Source organism: Cryptomeria japonica, chromosome 1 (assembly GCF_030272615.1).
Source record: "Cryptomeria japonica chromosome 1, Sugi_1.0, whole genome shotgun sequence".
In the NCBI taxonomy this organism is placed as follows: Eukaryota; Viridiplantae; Streptophyta; class Pinopsida; order Cupressales; family Cupressaceae; genus Cryptomeria; species Cryptomeria japonica.
In genome coordinates this window covers 521,605,975-521,616,565 of record NC_081405.1, presented here as the reverse complement: position 1 = coordinate 521,616,565, position 10,591 = coordinate 521,605,975, and the positions used below count along the sequence as shown (strand labels likewise).

At 36.1% G+C, this 10,591-nt stretch overlaps 1 non-coding gene across 1 annotated transcript; it reads left to right on the top strand.

The window, feature by feature from the left end:
* The first annotated feature begins 9,263 nt into the window (after positions 1–9,263).
* Positions 9,264–9,334, top strand: TRNAA-AGC (transfer RNA alanine (anticodon AGC)). Its single transcript has one exon. It is a non-coding gene; the product is annotated as a tRNA-Ala (tRNA).
* Positions 9,335–10,591: the final 1,257 nt, after the last annotated feature.

Here is a 10,591-nt window from a genome sequence, read left to right as displayed (position 1 = left end):
AAAGAGTACATAAACTAAATGGAACTCTGAAAGAGTAAAGTGAATTGAAACTAAAGGAATTCTTAAGAGAGCCATGAAATATTTCAGGGAAAAAAACGCAGAGAAGAAAGCCATACATATTACATTAAAAAGCTTTTCTTTCCTTCCAGAATTGGTAAAAAATGGCGGACCTGTGCAGCATAGCGGATGCAAGGTGAAAGGAGCGCCCAGCAAGCAAGGAAGCCAAGCTTCGAACACCCAGAAAGTACCCAGAAACACAACATGTTTTCCACAGCGGCTCCAAAATAAGCCCGAAACTAGCAGATACGAAGGGAGAGGAACAGGTCTCAAGCAAAAAGACGGCCCAACGCTCAAAAATGCGCCCAGAACAGAGGGCAAATCAACATTTTTCTTCCACGCCCATCTCAAACCCTAAGCGGCGCCCAGAAGATGCAGAGCCGTTTCCAGAATTGTCGAAAGACAAAAAATGAAGAGTCAAATGAGCTTTTAGGGTTTTCGTTCCCCTTAAAATGTCTTCGCATTATTTCTTTTCCCTTCTTATGTCACGTAAATTGTTGAAGGCCACATGTTGAGGTACGCATATGCCTCCAAGTGATTTTAATCACTTTAAAAATTTTTGTAAAATCCTTTGGCTTCCTAAGTGATTTTTTATCACTTCGCCTCTCCTTTCAAATTTCCTAGCAAGATGACCTTAAAAACTCAAGAAATGCGCCCTCTAAGACTTGTAAGCAATGTTTTTTAAAGTTTTTCTTTTATTAAAAAATTTATTATTTTTTGATCAGACATAGGTTGATATTATTTTTATTTAATATTTAAAAAATAATAAAATATAATAAAAAATTTTATTTATTAAAGTGTTAATTAAACACTTTTATTAAATATATTTTTTATTACACTTTATTATTTAATAAATAAAAATAATAAAATTGTATTATTAAAGTGATTTATTTATTTTGTCGCTTTAAATAAAACAATTCTATTACTTTTATATTATTAAAGCTTTTAAATATATACAAAAATAAAGTCAAACAAATGTCTGACCAGAGAATAATAAATCTTTTTTTGAAAAATCACTTTATTAGATATTTTTGTTTGGGCAAAGGGAGGGATATTTTTGCATTTATGAGGGCTTGCAGGCCTGTCAGAGACATTTCAGGAGCATTTATGTTGCATTTATGAGGTTTTATGTTTGCAGAATGGATGACTTAGCCTTTTGGCTCAGGTTTATCTCTTTTGAGATATTTTTGAGGCCCAAAAGGTAGGGTTTTTGAGTTTGCTCGACCTAAAATGAGGAGGTGGAGACTTCTTGATAACTTTGGGAAAAGGCATATATACTGGGGGCCTTCATTTTTGTAAGGGTTCTGATTCATTCATCTTGGAGCAGACTGTAATTTTTTGGTTCTCTCTGCAAGAATGGATGTCTTTGTAACACATTTTCAGGATTTATAAAGCTTGGTGATACCTGTTTGGCAAGGATAATAGCTTGGTTTGCTGCTCTACTTCTCATCCTTCTTTGTTACTACATCTTCAGGGTTAGTCAGTTCTTTGGTGGTTGGCTTTTGCCCCCCTTAAAATTTACATCTCCTTTTGATGCCTTATGCAGAAATACATATACTACTTGCAGGTCATAAGCTGTGTTTTAATGATTAATAGTCTTAGGTTGTGAAAAAGGATTTTTTTTTCCCTCTTAGGACTGTGATTATCCAGCCTGTTTATGAAGCATTGATGCAAGGGTTATGAGTTGTTGGTCAGTGTAAAAAAGGGTTTATTTTTATTGTTGTACTGTGTGTCTTTTGCTTAGATAGATTCCAAAAAGAATACCATCTGGTGCAATCACCTTAGATTCAGGTTTTAGTTTTACATTTTCTCCTCCTTACTCTTTTCCCTGAAGAAATTGTTAGTTTAGGTGCAGAATCTGAAAAGAACCAGCTTACTCTGGAGGTTCACTCCATTTTTTAGGCAACCCACAGGCCTAGGAGGGTTCCCATGTGTCACAAGCCTGCTGAGTTGATAGCTTAGCAAACAGGGGTGCAGGTTCAAGTGATAACAGTGTTTAATCTGGTTATTTGGAGGTGTCTGTCTGTTTTTCTTGAATATGCTATCTTAGTTAAATAATTAGACTTTCTATATCTCTTTTCCCTACCCCTCTTTTTCCCCTTTTTTCCACTAAGAAGAATCCGCAGTCCAGCTGAAATAGTATCGTCTAACTGAAACCAATTGATAACGAGACCGTTAGAATTTTAGGGAACTCATCCAGCAATTTCCTATCTCACCGTAAGTCCCCTTGTGTTTCCAGCAAAACACATCAAACCACTGAGTAATCCTGTAGCCAAGACCTGACAATCAAAACCTTGAGGTTATCCCCTTTGATCAAACGCAAAAACAGCATTAGGGATTTCCTTATCTCAAGAGAGGATAGGATACTCAGCGAGTATATTCTATTCTGCGTTGGCTGGATGGAGTTTGCAGCGATGCGACTTTCGGGGATAAATTTGGATTATTAAAGTAATAACTTAAATAATTCCACTTAATTATTTTTGTCATCTACAAATTCATTTTTACATCACACGTTGAGAATTGAGCTCTAGAGAAAGATTTTTAGCAGCATTTGAGTCTTTTGGGAATGAAAACTCCTTGAAGCCAAGAGTATTGGACGAAACTCCAATCCATGGGAGAGAGGGATTCCCTCATAATTCCTATTAGCTCTTCAAAGAACACTTTATTCAGCGAATTGCAGATTTTGGAGGGTTTGTGATTTTCTTAAGATAGACATTGCACTTCCTAAGCCAACTATACAACCCTCTTAGGCAGCCGTACCACTTGCAAAACCTCTGGATGCCATACTTGATCTATTCAGCCAATTAAGGGCATAAAACTCATGCCAATCTCATGTGCAGCACTTCACAACAACATTTTGATTATTTCAGCAGGCCACAGGAATAAAGTTCTCTCCAGAATGTTGATTTTCTAGTAAATTGAATAATCCAGCCTGAGAGCTAGGCGTGTGACTCATTATATTTTCAGCATTTGTTTTCAGTAATTGTGGTTGTAGCAAATAAAACTAATTGGAGCCACTTTCAGCAGTTGTGAGCTCCTATATTGTATTTGGTGTCAATTTTCCAATAAAACTCAGTCCAGGCCAGGCGTGGGATTCTTGGTATGCAATTTTGTTGTCCTGGTGAATTAGAATTCTTGAATTTGAAAATTATTCTACATCTGTTCCTAAATCAGAATTCTGAAATTAATTATTAGTCACTTTATTTCTGCATTTTGAATTCCAAAATTGTGGTGCATTGGTTCTCTTTATGATTAAACCCTATTCAATACATTAGCATCGAACCCCAAGCACAAAACTCAAAAAACAACATTAAAACCTCCAATTCAGTAGCTTACAAATAAATAAAAATTCATTACAAATTGGATAGGGATCTTTTAGAGGAAGGCAAACTTAGATTCCTTATCATGAGAGGTCAATTTGCTTCCATGTTTTGTGGAGGTTGATTTTCTTCCTTGTTTTTGGAGGTTGATGTGAACTAGAATTGAAATCTTCTGTGTTTTTGAAGGTAAATTTGCACCCTTCCATGTTTGGGAAGGTAAATTTGCACAAGGTGATTTTCCACATTGTTGGAGGTTGGAATTCGCTTCCTTGTTTGTGGAGGTAAATTCGCATTCCTTCCATGTTTGTGAAGATAAATTCGCACCCCTTCCACTTAACACTTAGCCGCTCATGAGAGGAAATTTAAATCTTCCTTAATTTTGAAGGAAGGCACTTGAAAAGGGAGGTCTAATATTCCTTGATTTTTGAGGAAGAATTTTTAATAATTTCATCCAAATTTGAGCTCTCAAAATCACTCCTCAAATTGCTAAGGCTAGGAGTACACAAAATGATGAAGGCTCAAATTTCACCCCAAAAAATCGTTCAAGGCATGCTAGATTTTCCTCATTTTACAAGGTAATTCGTCCAATTCCATTGCCTTAAAATTTCACTCTCCTAGAGATGAAAATTGAAATGTACAAGAGAGATTTTATTTCCTCATTATACAAGGAAGATTTGAATTTCTTTCAAAATTGACCCTTTAAATTTTTCTCAATAGTGGAGGATCTATCTCCATAAGGAAATCTCAAATTTGTTTCTCGCTATCATTATTATCCAAGGGTAAAAAAATCAAACCCTAGAAGGAATTTCCCAAATTTGCTTACCTTGACTCCTTCTTGACAACCTTGCAACATGACAAAATTTTGACCGTATTTCTCCAGAATTGGCAACATATCTACGGAATTGACAACGTATGGAAAAATTGTCAATGTTACGTGCTTGATTCTACCTTGCAACCTTGATGACCCTTCACCTTAGCTAGATCAATGTGCAAACTTCTGAAAGCAAAATGCTCTGGAGATTGAAAATTACGATCAGACTAACAAAACCCTAAAACAACTAGACGCCTAAGCCAAAAAAAAGGGGGTCCTCATTTGCAATGGGGTGATGCGTGAAAAAGGTCACAACATATGGCAACTCCACTGGTGAAATGTGAACATTTCCAGAACAAAAGTCATTCCAAATCCAGAATCTTTGATTAATTCCCCTTAACTTTTCAAGAAATTAGGGAACGTACTCAAAAGGGAAGAAGAATCTCAAATTGTATCAGAACACTTAGTCATTGATTACCTAGGTGTGTGCAAGTGTATTCATTCTCTCTCACAAGAACAAATGTGATTCATAGAGTTCCTTGTGACTAGCTACATGATTTATCCCAACTCCAAAAGCATTCTGGATAGAGCCTGGCTGCCAAAAGCATCCATAGCCTCGACGAGGTTATCGCTGTAATCTCACAGAGATTGCTCGACTTCCATTAAATTTTATTTTAGTACCTATAGAGATGTCCTCAAACTCAAAGCCAAGTATTTTTTATATTTCTTTTCATTCCAATTTTATTTTTTTCTTCATTTTCTTTGTTTTTCTTTATTTTGACATTGCATTTCTTTTCTCACACTTTCCATATTGTGGCTCGTAAGCAATGAATCTCACATGGGTTTGAGAATCACAGTGGCGCTGAAGCAGGATTTTAGATTTTTCACTAGTCACGGCTTCACCTAAGAAACCACAATGAGTTGGAGTAACTTAATGTGTGAAATATAGTAATCAACATATTTCAGTATAGAGACACAATAGGGGATTTCCTTTCGACCCAAGTACAAACCATAATCAAATGATGAAATTAAGAAAGAATAATCTCGAGTTCTAAAGAACTTATCAAGTATTCATTCAAGAAATGGACTGGACATAACTAGTGGAACACCAAAGTGACATGGGATTCGTAGTAATGAATATGCTGGGTTCCACTTTGGTAAGGTTGAATGAGAGTTTTGATGTTCAAATAAGACAAAAAAGTGAAAGGAAGGATAATCATGGTCTTTGAGGAAGATGTGGTCAGTAGAAAAAAAAAGACAAAATGGTGTGTTGTAGGAAGAATTGTGGAAAATTATGCAATAGCTTCTCATGCGCTTAAGACAATTAAGGTTGAATGCTAAATAACGAGCCGTCCCCCTTCGAAGGCTATTAAGCAAAAATAGGAATGTGGGATATTTGCTTAGATCATGTAGTTGCACCTTTAATTTGGGCGCACAAGAGAAGAAAGAAATCATGGAGCCTCTTTTTAACAATCTATAAGGAAAGGTGAACGAAGTTTCATTAATAGCGTAGGAAACAGATTTCAGAAGTAGCATGAGATCAGGCAAAGAGTGGATGCTTGATGCTGGTTGAATATTATAAGATTCTTGCTGGGTCAAATTCTTATTAGCTCATGTGGGATTCATTCCTTGGGTGATTTTGAAGTCTTTTTGCTTCTTAATGGAGATGTGAGGGATTGTGGATGTTAGTGTTGACATTGCTGGGCATAAGTGACTCCATTATTGACGTGAAGAAGTGTATGAACCTGCTACAGGGTGTTGGATATTCCCATCTCTCTTGGCATGAGTATTGTGGTGGAGAGCTCATGAAGATTGCAACACAGTCACCAGGTCTGAGCATAGTTTGAAAGTATAAACCACTACCATCTCATAGTTGGCTTTGAAAAGTGATTAGAGTTTGTGAATCTCTGCTTTTGGTTCTCTGTTTTAGTTAACAGAAAATTGATGAAGTAGTTTGTAATATCTTTTGCCATGTAAGTGCTAAAATGTTCTTGATTGCCATTAGTTTTTTAACAACATTCTATGAAAGCCATTGGAAACTTCATAATATGAAGAACTGTGTTATCAGATTCTTTGTTGTGTTGTTTATAATCCATGAATGTTAGTGGGATTTCCATACAAGAATCTGTTCATGCAATATTATTAAACTCAGATCAGCAATAAGCACACCAATAATCAGATTTTTAACAGTCAGCAAACAAGAGGTCTTAGGGTAAATTGTGTTTGGGAAGAGTGCAAACCTCTGGTGAAAAAATTCTAGGGTGGACACTACATTTGCTGAGTTAGACCAAACTTGCTGGGTACCCAAGTCATGAGTTTGCTGGCCTCATTCGGGTGGATTAAATTGGGACTTGCCAAGTCTAGGTGTGTCTTGTCACCATGGTTTCAATCACTTAAGACTGTATATCTCAAAATCTATATCTCTAGTACACTAAGTATAATGGTACCATTTATCTAAAAGAATATCCAAAGAGCGGATGTTTCAGCTATTTGGTTTTAGTGCCTTTCATGATATCCCTATAGAAGCTTCTTTTGGCTATGCTCTCAATTTTTTCTCATACTAGAATTTCAGAAATTTAAAGTTTATGCCCTGAACCAGTTGGTTTGATACTATTTTATAGTGATATATTATTAGTTCAGATCTTTGTATATTCTTATCTTAGGTGTAATAAGCATTTAATTCTTAGTTCCTTTTTTCTTAATTAAAGTAGACATTTTTCTTATTATATATATAGATCATTATCATCTTTAGTTATGTATTTCCTTTTTTCTTAATAAACACATTTTAATGCACTTAGAGAATGGTTTATGATTTGTATAGAAGGGGCAATCTTTTTATAGATTTGTTTCCATTTACATTACATGTGTTTATATCCGTCATTTAATAGAATCTGTTTTTTGTAACTGTATCCTAATATTGTTTTGCAGGTCTCATGAACAAATGTCAGCAAAAATGATAGACTACATTGTCGACGAACATTATATTGACATTGACCCTACAAATCTTAAAAGAGTCAAGGCAAGTTTATGCACTTAATTTCATAAAATTTCTTTTTATGTATGCTCATATTTGAATGTATGATGTTATTTTCTTCCTACATCAGCTCAATGTTAATATATTTTTGTTAAACATGTTCAATAGTAATGTTGTTACCATATTCCCTAAATGTGAGTTCTAGTTAGCGTATATTGAGTGAACACAAAGCTTTAATGTAAAATACCTATTTTTTATGGCTCTTTTCAATAAAGTATATTTTAGAAACTATATCAAATCGTATTTCAAGATTCTCTCTTGCAAAAAGTAATTCTGGTGTAAGGCATGGAACAAAACACCTAGATAAATGCTAGCATGCAGGTGTATCCATCGCAACCACAAAATTCATGCATACAAATGGAAGTATAATGCACAATAAAGTGAGAACAACATTCTAGCAGTCATGTAATGTTGCCTTGGTGCTAAAAGTGAAGATATTCCAGTTTGTGTCTCAAGGTTAAGTTGTTTTTCTAGTTGTGTTCTAATGGAGATTTTTTTGATGTGTTTTAACTAGAGTTCCAAGACTTGCCTCGGCGAGTCCCAAGTGCCCAGACTCGAGCTTGTCCGAGTCCTAAGCGAGTTCTGGTGAGTCCTGAGACTCGCGGACTTAGCCCAGACCTGACGAGTCCTTATGCCCAGACTTGGCTAGACAATTTTTTTTTTTTAATCTCAAAAAATGACAAAAACGAACATTTTTTGACGTTTTTCTCTAAATTTTATTCTATTGTTGGGTTTTTCTCGCATCTAACACCTTGTGCAACTTATCGTTGCTACCCATCAAACCCATTAGTGCCTCCACTCTATAGTTGGCATAAAATGCCTATTGTTATGTTTGATTTTTCCTTAGATGCCTTCATAGGAGGGATGTAGACTCCTTTGAGCCATATAATTCTAGTTATAGTTTTGATATTTGTTTGGAACATTTAATGTCATGGATTTCATAATAAAGGGTGCATGAAACAAGTTTCAAATCCTTAAAATTCTCTAAATTTCTTGGGGTTTTCACTTGCCGAGTTTGCACCGAGTTTTTTTGCCAAGTCCCAAGTCTTGAGTCGAGTCACTCTGGCTGAGTCCGTGCCGAGTTTGAGTCTCATTTATATGGTTTTAACGCAATTCAGTATGCAAGGGTTTGATTACCAATTGTAGTGAGATTGCAAGATGGTAGTGAGTGATGGTGGAGGCTTGAGCAAATTTGTGAAGATTATTGTAGAGGTCGCACCATTCCTCTTTGATGAGTTGTACTCATACTAGTCATATTTTCCCTTTAAGGAGTTGAACTTGATTTAAAGTATTGCTTAATCCCAGCAATGGAGTTGTACCTTGCTGCACTTTCTATTTGAATTTATTGAGAGCTGATATATTGATTGTCGGTCCATACAAAGGTCTAATATAGGCTGTACTACTTGTGTGGAGGGCACGAGACTTGCAGCCCACATTGCTGCCCATTTTGACGAGTCTTGTGACTTTTGGGAGGTGTCTATGTGTGAAGACTTGAGATCGGCTGTTTGGTGATGGTTTGGGTCATAAATGAAAAAATCGTTCAACTTGTGATTTCTCACGAGCCAAATATGGCTGTGAATAGACAATTGAAAAAATCGTCAGTGTTTTTTTTTAAATTCGATCTGTTTTTTAGTGAAAAAAAGGGGAAAAATCATGATCAAATCTGTAAAAAATCGCCATTAAAAAAGATGTCTTTATTTTTTAGAGAACCTTTTTTTTAATGGTATACAAGTCTATTTCGACCTGTGACAAAACCCCATGTTTTTTCGTGCGGGAGAAAGGGCACACGGATGTTGGTGTTAGAAATAAGCCACACCCGGACCAATGATGGACTAGTCCAAGATGGGCCAGTAGCTCAGTGGTAGAGCACTTCAACAGCAATGGAAGGTCCTAGGTTCGAGTCCAACCTGGTCCATGTCTCAATATGGTATCAGACCCAAGTCCAGGCTAGGAGCCCCAAGCACACAGAGGTGTGGCTTAAGGGGGAGTGTTGGTGTTGGAAATAAGCCACACCCGGACCAATGATGGACTGGTCCAAGATGGGCCAGTAGCTCAGTGGTAGAGCACTCCAACAGCGATGGAAGGTCCTAGGTTCGAGTCCTAGCTGGTCCATGTCTATGAATAAATCATTGAAAAAGTCGTCAGTGTTTTTTTAAAAATTCGGGCTGTTTTTTAGTGAAAAAAAGGGGAAAAATCATGATCAAATCTGTAAAAAATCGCCATTAAAAAAGGCGTCTTTATTTTTTAGAGAACCTTTTTTTTAATGGTATACAAGTCTATTTCGACCTGTGACAAAACCCCATGTTTTTTCGTGCGGGAGAAAGGGCACACGGATGCCATGTGTAATGTCCCCACTTTGAAATATGATTTAATAATAAAATTAAAATACAAAAGAATAAAAATTAAAATTAAATTAAAATATAAAATAATATAACTAAATATGATTAAAATTTGATTAAAGTTAATGAATGGTCAAAAGACATGGAATGAAAAATAGTGACTCCCTCAAATATGAGCCATAAAAGGGAGAAGAGAACTCATTTGAAGGGGGGGATAATTTGGGAATCAGAAGTGCAGATCTGATTTAAATAAGAAGTGCAGATATGATTGTGAAAAGTTGTGTCCCTTTCAAAGGGTAGAAATAATGAAGAGTTGCACTCTTCCAAAGGGTACTAATGGTGAAAGGGCGTGTCTCTTGCCAAAGGGCATATATGATGAAGAGGTGTGACCTCTCCCTCACATTGAGAGATATAAAAGAAAGAAATCCAAAGCATGTAGGAAGATCACCATCGATTAGATTAGATCAGAATTGTTATTAAGCTACAGGCAGTAACACGCTTGTTCTTGGTGGTATGCTTGGGGATTGTCATGTCCCAATCTTGATGCCATGTCACCCTCTATCAATGTAGAAGTAAGACAGATTGGAATAAATTAGCGATTCACTTTGGAAGATTAGTGACTTGTCAATGCAATGTTCAGGGATAGCATTATGATAAAATAGTGATCCTAAGATGGCGATGATGATAAGAATTAATAACTGATTTAAGGCAGCAATTTTTAAAGAGTACATCTATTAAATAAATGAAGAGGAACGTGGAAGAGATATCATTCCTTCGAGAGAAGGGAATTGCCCAAGGGTCACAACCCTCCAACAAGATTGAGGGATATTTAAGAGTTAGAAAAGCATCATCCAAGGAGCATCAAACAGAAGATAATAGGAAGACAATTAAATAAGAAAAGAAATCTCACTGCAGATATATCATGAGTAATCAGCAAGCTTTGTTAATTACAAAGTGTTGGATTCCTTTAAAGCTTTCGTCCAATCCGCCATCCCATTATGGGGGGAATAAGAAAATAATATCAGATCGA